Source organism: Arachis stenosperma, chromosome 6 (assembly GCF_014773155.1).
Source record: "Arachis stenosperma cultivar V10309 chromosome 6, arast.V10309.gnm1.PFL2, whole genome shotgun sequence".
NCBI classification, from domain to species: domain Eukaryota; kingdom Viridiplantae; phylum Streptophyta; class Magnoliopsida; order Fabales; family Fabaceae; genus Arachis; species Arachis stenosperma.
Genome location: NC_080382.1, coordinates 99,404,063 through 99,413,690, shown reverse-complemented (window position 1 = coordinate 99,413,690; position 9,628 = coordinate 99,404,063).

Genomic DNA, 9,628 nt, shown 5'->3' with positions numbered 1-9,628 from the left:
AATCTGTGAATTCTGCAGCTTTTAACTTAGAAAATTTTTAGCAGAATGACCCTCCACGCGTAGGCGCACTTGGCGCGTACGCGTCGTTCTTCGAGAAGGCACCATCCACGCAAGCGCGTGGTGTGCGCGTGCGCGTCGATGCGCTGCACCCAATGCCCAGCCATTTTACCGAGAGTTGTGCTAGAGTTGTGCCAGTTTTGTGCCTGGGGCGCAAATGCACCCACGCATACGCGTGGCTGACGCTTACGCGTCGTCTGGCTGTGTTTCAATCCACGCGTCCGCGTGTATGACGCATACGCGTCGATGAGCTTTGTGGGCATCCACGCGTGCGCGTGGAGTACGCGTACGCGTGGCCCTGCTTTCATGCCAAAGTTGATTTTTGAGTTCTAAAAGCCAAATCTCATACTTCTAAGCCTCCGATCTCACCCCTTATGTATTAAATCATTATGATATGCTTAGTAATGAGAAAGGAACCAGGGGATGTGGTAACTTGCGAGTGAAGCAAGGGAAAAAGTTATGATCAATGGTGATCAGCGATGATTATATGAGATATGGAGGATGACTGTAGGAGTACCGTGTATGCCATGAGCCGAAGGGCTATATCTATTGATAAATGGCTGGTTCTTGATTGAACCATGAGCCGGATGGCTGAGTTATTGCCGGGTCACGGCAAAGCCATTATTGATTATGGCTGAGTATAAATGCATATATGATTAATGAATGAATGTGTTGAATGGATAATAATGGAAAATGTTGAAATGTGATGTGTAACCCCGGGTAGTAGGCAGTGGCGTTGTCCACTTGCTCCAGGTATGAGACGGAAAAGGATGTTTATGATAAATGAATTAATTATAGAGTTTTGAATGAATGTAATTCTGATACCTGGGTAGTAGTAAGGGTTGGGGTTCGTCCCACTTGCTCCAGGTTAATGTTTGAGATTTGATAACAATGAGGATTGATAATTTGAATTGAGATTGAATGAATATATGCTTAAGATACCTGGGCAGTAGCAAGGGTTGTGGTTAGTCCTGCTTGCTCCAGGTTAATGCTTGAGATACCTGGGCAGTAGCAAGGGTTGTGGTTCGTCCCACTTGCTCCAGGTCAGAGATTGTGACGCTTGGGTAGTAGCGATAGTAGTGGTGAATCCACTCGCTCCAGGTTGAGCTTTTAAACACCCGCCTGGGTAGTAGCCGCAGTAGTGGTTGTTACACTGGCTCTGGGTTGAGCGGGTAGTAGCAAGAGGGTTGTAGCTCAAACCTACTTGCTCCGCAAGGGGTGTTTCTGTCCATGGTTAGCTACCAGGACGTGTTGGGTTGGCTATATAACCGACAGATGATATCATCAGCCATAGGGCAGGCATACATCATTTGTATATGTTTGAATTGTTTGGGTTTGCCTATTTGTTTTGGATTTCTACATCATATATGCTATGTTACCTGATTATGTGCTACTTGTTCTACTTGTACCTTATTTGTGTATTACTTGCATGTATTGCTTGTGTTTGTACATCTGAGAGATTCCTCATGTTGGTGTCGGTAGATGTTGGGGGCTATTCTTGATGAGATAAATTGATAATGCGATTGCATGATGATGATGATTTTTGAATGAGATCATTTGAGCCCCCTGGGTAGACGCAGTGATGTGATTTCACTAGCTCCAGGCGAGGGTATGATGTATTGATATAAAGTTGCTGAGGCAGAACAACTGGTAATGGTTTTGCTTATGATTCTGAGTCTGATTCGTGGAAGAATCAGCGAATTGGGAAAAATGTGTAATATGAACTAGATTTAGTATCCCCTTACGTCAGATGCCTATTTATGGATTAGTGAGAATCTAGGCTGGATACTTGGTGAAAAGGAGTTTAGGATGCTTAGTGAGTTTTTATTGCAGTGCATTGTATTTATTTGGCACTTTTACCGTACTGGGAACCCATGGGCCCGGGGTTCTCATTCCGTATATATCTCTTGTTTTTCAGATACAGGTTCAGGTGCTCAAAAGTGAGCTGCGGTTTGTCTGAGAGACGGCGAAGATATTTATTTTCTCTACTTTGTGTTTTGCTTAGAATCTCTCCACCTTTGTTTTGAAAAGATTATATCATGTATTGAACTCTTTTGGAACTTGCCTATAGAGGCTCTTATGTTTCCTTTGGGAGAGATTAGGATATATTGTTGTCAACTACTTTCATACTGTACCCTAGCCGGCCTAAACTTCGCGGGTCGCGACTAGTGGCTATTTACTTATGTTATATATATCTATCTGTTATCTGTCTCTTAATCTCCTTTATGCCTTGTCCGTATATCGCTTTCGGCTTCACGTTTTAACTTTTCGTTGTCGAAACGTGAGTGATACGTCTTTGCGATTTTATTTCTACTCTTTTCAGGCTTCTCGATTAATACTCCTTTCGAAATTACCTATATTTATATATTAAAAATCCACCTGAGAGTCGTACCACCGTAATATCATTGACTTATGACTCGAGCATAAGGATTTGAATATTAGGGTGTTACAACATGCAAAGACATATAATCACAAATAATTATCCTAGACCAATATACATTCAACTAAAACAAGAATCATTGATCTTCCTACCCAGCCAAAACCAAACCTACTTGCTAATTAGCCTATAGTCACATGCATTCAACTAAATCAATTAAACAAGAATATCCTACTATTTTAAAGCTAAAAAATAAAGCTTTAAGGGATAATGTGGCTAGTTTGCAACAGAACTTGGAGAACCTTAGATCCTCCTTCCCTGACTCCTTTCTCAGCTTGTCCTTCTTCCCCAATTTTGGGATGTTACAAACACGGCTCAAACACCCAAACTGAAATAATAGAGTAAAAAATGAAACATGAAAAAATACTTAACTGAAAAATAAAAAAGCGTTATGTTCAAGAGTAAGAAAATAAGTCTCTGCAAGAAAAAAGAATTTTCAACACAAGCTACAATAATATGATCTCTTTCTACCTAATGATGATAGTGATGTTGACATTGATGCTGATCCATTTATGGGGGATGCATACTTAAACTCTACACCTCTTTTTTATATATCTAAAAAAAAATATTAGACTATTATAAGCCAGATACAATGTAAAGGATAAATCACTTTATAAAAGAAAATCTCGTGCAGTGGTTAAATGAATCATTCACTGTATACAACTGTTAAAGTATTATTATAGTCTTATTTTTTTATCAATCCAAAGTTTAATTTTGTTTTGGAACCTGCAGAAATGTTTGCTTTCTTGGGAGATGAGAGTTATAGGGTGGGAAGTAAGCTATGGTGCTGAATTTGTTCCAAGCTCGGAAGGTAGCTACACGGTGATTATTTAGAAGGCTAGAAAGGTTTCTTCATCAGAAGAACCAGTGCTGAATTTTTTCTATCTATTGAACTATTCTATGAATCATGAAAAGAAGAAACAACAAAATTATAAGTTTGTCAGAAAATTTCTTGCATATGGATAGCTTAACACAGAATAATAATCAATTTACATAACTTCTCTAAATAGCTACCGAAGGCATCATCTAAGTTGTACTTATATAACAACAAAGTCTTATCTCACTAAGTGAGTTCAGCTACATGGATCAAACAACGCCATGTGATTGGTACTTATATAATAAGGATAAAAGATAAGAAGAGAGGCTATCCATAAAGATAAACTTTACCTACCACATCGCTAGTTCCATAAGCAAGAGGGTCAACTGCAGGAACTAATGCTTGTCCAGTGGCATTTAACAACACATCACCAGGCAGAGTTTTGCTCTTTTCTGTGCGTCTATATGCAAAAAAAATTTTTATTAGTTGTTTTGTAAGCTAGAAAGGAAGTAAAGAGACAAGCATAAAGGTTCATGAATCCTTTTGTTCACGAATCCTTCTATTTTTAATCAAGCAAATTCTAAAATAAAAAAAAACAGTATCCTTCTTATAGAAGTAAAATAGTATCATGTTTCAATTCGACATTCAGAGCTTAATCAAAACCAAAAAGAGAAAGGAAAAGGAAAGCAAAGAGAACAAGAAAAGGGGATGCAATAAAAAAAGTGAATGAAATTGACTATCAACTAGCGAATTACCTGCATGCGCGTCACAACTACCCATATGAGATTTGTCAATAGCACATTAACACACCTACAAGAGGAATGAATTAAGCAACTTGAGGCATTACATAATCTATTATTCCATTTGACCAATTTTTATAGGAGATCTTTTAGCAAAGTAAATTAAAATTACACGGAGGAAATAGCAATAATAAGTGAGAAGAACATTCCAACTGATCCATCGCCAATGCCTAGCCTTTTCTGTTCTAGTGCAGCCACTTCGACTTTGTTCTTGAATATTTGATAGAAATAATAATAAACACCCTGTATCATAAAATTGTCGTCATAATTAAAAAATGGGAAAATCTAAATCAAAACATTGAACAGGTATCCAGAAAATATATTGCTGGAAAATATTAATTGTTTTTTATAGAAAAGAGTTATATTACAAATCATACAACATTAAACAAAGAAGTCTTTATCAAAGTATTATCTTAAAGGTGATTCAGGTGAATAAGAAACTAGCTTCTTGCTATTTCTAAGTCATTCTCTCATTAAGCTTATTCAATTTCAACAAGAACAGTCTTCAAGCTTTACTTGAAACTCTTAACACTGGTAGCTATTGTAATAAAGTGTACATTGCGATGATATCATTAAACCTTCGATACACTATTAGTTTAATATTCAATTCTTTTTCAATCAAAATGAGTACCTCGAGAGCATATAATGGTGACTCCACTCCTTCAACTGGAACAAGCCTACCACCTGTCAAATCCTAACGAGATTGTAGCATTACACTTCTAAAGTTTTATCCATATTGAAGAACTACTAAACTAAACAATGAAAAGATTTTTTTGGTCTCGTTAGATACCTGAGCAAGGGAGGCAGCACAGCTTGTTTTTCCCACACCCCCTTTCCCACCAAACATGTAATACTTCCTCTCCTTCCCTGCCACCATCTCGTCAAATCCACAAATACCTTCTGTGCAAGATCCTAGTAACCTTACTACATTATTTTTTAGTTAAAACTTAATTCATCCATCCTAAATTTCTAATTATACTTTCTTCGTAAGAGTGAGTTTGTTTTTTTTTAGACTTGACAAGAAAGAAAGCAAGTATTAAGTATACTATGCACATTCTCTTCATGTCTTAGCTTTCTCTTCAACTTATCAACCTGTCAAGTTTGAAAACATTAATTTACTCTATGTACTGAAAATTTATTTCACTAATAAATTATCACATACATCTTGTATCAAAGCCATTTTCCTTTCTCGATTCGATCAACGCCCATTTTTCTGTGCAAGCATTGCTTTGCTCCCTCTACTTTCCATCTTGTCCTGCTTTGCACATTCAGAGATAGAATCTTTGAAAAGCAGCAAAAAGAAAGAACTAGCTAGAGTCTCTGATATGTTTCTTATGACAAGTAAAAGAACCAAGCTTCCACTTTCCAGAATCGGATAATATTTAAAAAAGAAAGAGAAATTTTATCTGCCTACTACAGTTAAAGTAGTTTAAGCATTGAAATCAAAATTCTTTTAGTGTATAGTGTATAACTAATTCTATCTTGCAAATTGCCTAAACAAAAGAACAATTAACACACTACGACAAACAAACAACTAAGGTAAAAAGCAAAAATAAAAAATGATCAAAGCTTATTCAAAATGCAAATACCTTATCAAGGTAAGGCTATTCAAGAAACTTGTTTAGCCAATCAATCTTCAGCAAAAACACGGAAACAAGAAACAATGCATCAATAAAAACCTTTTGAATGAGTGTAGAGGCACGGGAGTGGGAACTAAAACGGAGAGAAGAACGTGATTTCCAAAACTTTATTTTAATATTTCCGACGAAAAATTTTAAATTACAGACGGATTTTCTGTCTGTAATAATTTAATAAAACTGCAGCGTTTTGTCCATTTAATTATTGACGGATTTTCCATCTATAATCATTTCTCACGAAAAAAATTAATTTTTCCGACAGAATTATCGACGAATTCTCTTTTCCGTCTATAATTTATGCTAATTCATTTTTTTTATTTTTTGACAAAAATCCCTCTAAAATTCCGTCTGTATTTCCGTGAGATAAAATTCATCGAAAATATCCGTCTATAATAACTAATTTTTTAGTAGTGTATGTCAGCATAAAAATTTTCTATTTAGATGTTTTACTCATCTTAACTAAACCTTTTCTTTGGAAACATACAACAATAATGAAGCCAGGAGTTGGAATTTGGAAGTAACTCATGGACGTTAAATTTGGATAATATTTATAAATTTATTTTATTTTCAGTTGGATTATATTATTTTTTTTAATTTTATTTAATACCCATGAATATACACCCCTCTGGCTCATAGCTAAACGAAGATCCATGATAGATATGGGACAAAAATGAAATTTTTTTTAGTTGAAAAAAGTTAACTCCGAAAATTTTTTATTATTTAATTAGTTTGTTACGTGTAGAATGGGTAGTAGCTAGTATGATGATAATTAATTGATAGAGTACATTTTGTTTGGAAATTAAGAGTCTTGATATGCATATAGCATAGGTCACAATCTGCACGACTTGAAATATCACTTTCTTTAATCTTTATTTAGCAAATATATAACCTCTTTTCTTTTCTTTTTTATCACGAGAAAGATGGATAGATAGATCACTTTCATTCATGATTTTCAGATTCTTAAAAGATGCTAATCTGGGCATTACCTGCTTGTTACGCTCCAGTTCACATTTTCATGCAAAAGTTGCATTGTCCCTCGTCTCAACTCTTAACTTTCTATCATGAAACTTAAGGCTTTCATGAAAAAAAAAAAAAAAACCAAAAGGTAGAATTGCATAAGCGCATACAAGCAAGTAATATAATCATGGTCAATCCTATGGTATTTATAAATTGATATTTAAATTTTGTCTAACTTATTTTTTATAATAAATTTTGATTTTTTAAAATTATTTATTTTTATATTTTTTAAATTAAATATTAATTTTTAACTTTTTTTAGTAAGTAAGTACCACATTTTAAGTACTACAACATTATTCACCTATAATCATAAAATATAAATAATTGTTATAGTACTTAAAAATCTGAAAAGAGTTTTTTAACTTATTAAAAATTAAGAATTAATATTTAATTTATAAAATATAAAAATAAATAATTTTTAAATATTTAAAATTTGTTATAAAAAATAAACTAAATAAAAATAATTCATTATTAGAATAATTGATTTCAAATATATGTGTACGTGTTTTGTTGATATGGTAATACTTTAATTTATTTAAAATTTTAATTTTAGATAAAATTTTTATATAGGATATTTGTTTAGTATTATCTCTTGATATATTATTTTTCAATTATTACTTTATTTAATAAACCAACATTCATTTCAAAATGAAAGGAGATTTTTTTTTTTTTAGTTGAAGAATATTGACAATGTACGTAAGACGTAGAAGTACGTCAAGGATATGCTTGAATTGAGTCTTTTTATTATTTTAATTTTAATTTTAAGTTCAACTAAAAAATTATTTTTTTAACCAACAGGGGTCAATTTATTTAATTTTAAATTTTAATTAAATTTTAAATTCTATACCCTCAAAAAAATAATTTTATAATAAAAAATTAGCTAATACTAATTAATTATAAATTGATTTCAGATACTGATTCTTTTATTTTTAGTATTCTTATTTTCAAAATCTTATTAAAAAAGTGCAAATAAACAACTGAATTTTATTATTAATACTAATTTTCTTTTATAAAATACTAAAAAAATAAAAATATGGAAAATAAAAACGTAATTCAAACGACTCTAAATTAATTGTAGTGAGAATTAATAACTTCTAATCTGAGATGTGAAATTCAAATTTGAAATGCTCAAGTATGCTTAAATAATGATAAAAAACAATCACTGACTTTCCAGGCATACACTTCTGATATTCTCATTTCCCCTGACAAACATAGGCATTATCTCATTTTTTTTCTTATGAAATTATTTTACTACTAGCAAACATAATATAGATCATGAAATTTTGTATTTGCATGGGTTATTTTCGATTTCTATTTTGGCATATTAGTGTATTTGAATGAATGAGTAAGCAGTAGGCAGTGCAGCAATGAATGAGGACTGATGCGCAATTTCCAAACAGAAAAGGGTCCAATCTGGGAAGGTGAATTGGGCTCAGATAGTGCATTTAATGCAAGAACACAACAAGTTAAACAAGTTGTGTTTGGTCACAGTTCTCGTAGTTAATTAATTAGTGAATTTATTTATCGGAAAATGAGGGTCTCATTGTTGGGTCATTATCATTTATCACACTAAATACTAGTAAACTAGTTAGCATTAATTAATGGCCTTAAAGTTTGCATCCCGGATTGCTTTCCCCTAAGTTGTAAGACAAGTAAAAACCTGCGGTGTGTCTGTTTATTTGTCGAAAACCGGAAAAATAAATAAATTTTAAATAAGTTTTTATAAAATATCCCTTCCTTTTTATTTTGGTCATACAAATTTGTTTTATTAGTTTGTGTTCAATTCATCATGTAACCATCCTTTCAAAAATGGTATTACCATAATAAGTATAAACACCGTTAAAAATATGTAATTTAGTCTATTTAGATATTTTAGATCTTTTATCTAATTAATTTTATTTTCTGCTTTAAAAAAATATGTTATGTCAATACTTATCAAAGTCCTTAATAAAAATCTTATATTTTTTTCTATAAATTTAAACTAAGTTTATTGGAGGAGAAATATACGATTATATCTTTAATATATTTTTTTACACAAAAATCTCTTTAGGTTTTACGTAATTTTTTTTGTTGCCTTAAGCTAAACTTTTTTTTCTTAGAGTAATTAAAATTGAATTGTAAATTGTTTAGATTATAAATTTTTTTTAATTAAATTGATAAAAGAAACTACATGAATGACTGTATATTTAACAATAATAATGGTTAAAATAAATACTCTTACGTTTTAATCAAAATCCAAAAATGTTTTTTATAGGAACTAAAAAATGAAAAACTTTATAACTAATAAATAATACATAGAAAATTTAATTAAGAGAATATAGGAGTATTGACATACGCAAATCCCATAACGATATATCATGAAGGTGATGTATGATTTTTGGTACTTCCTACGAGCTAGCTAGCTAGTACTAATTTTCATGAGAGCAATAATTAATTCGTTTAAGAAGATTATCTATTATGCTCACCTACAGTGTCTGGTTTTTAGTTCATAACATAAGCCATAGATAGACAAGAAATATCAAAATGTGTGCCGTACTCCGATCCATGAAAATTGAAATTATTATTTAATTTGTTCATGTTTAGAAGCTTCGGTGCCAGAGAGGAATCATCAGGCAGGAATCTATGCTTAAAAGGCTCCTTATTTTGATCTTTGTAAAATATGTTGTATATTCAATTATATATTCATTAAATAATAATAATGCAACTTGACATATATATATATAGACATACGTAAGAGATTGCAATAGAGAGTTTGGAGCTGCATAGCAATAATATTATTATTAGCTATCACTTCTTACTACACTTATTAGTGCTAGCTAGGTTTGACTTTAAGACTTGGTCCCAGCTCTAGTATAAATATATA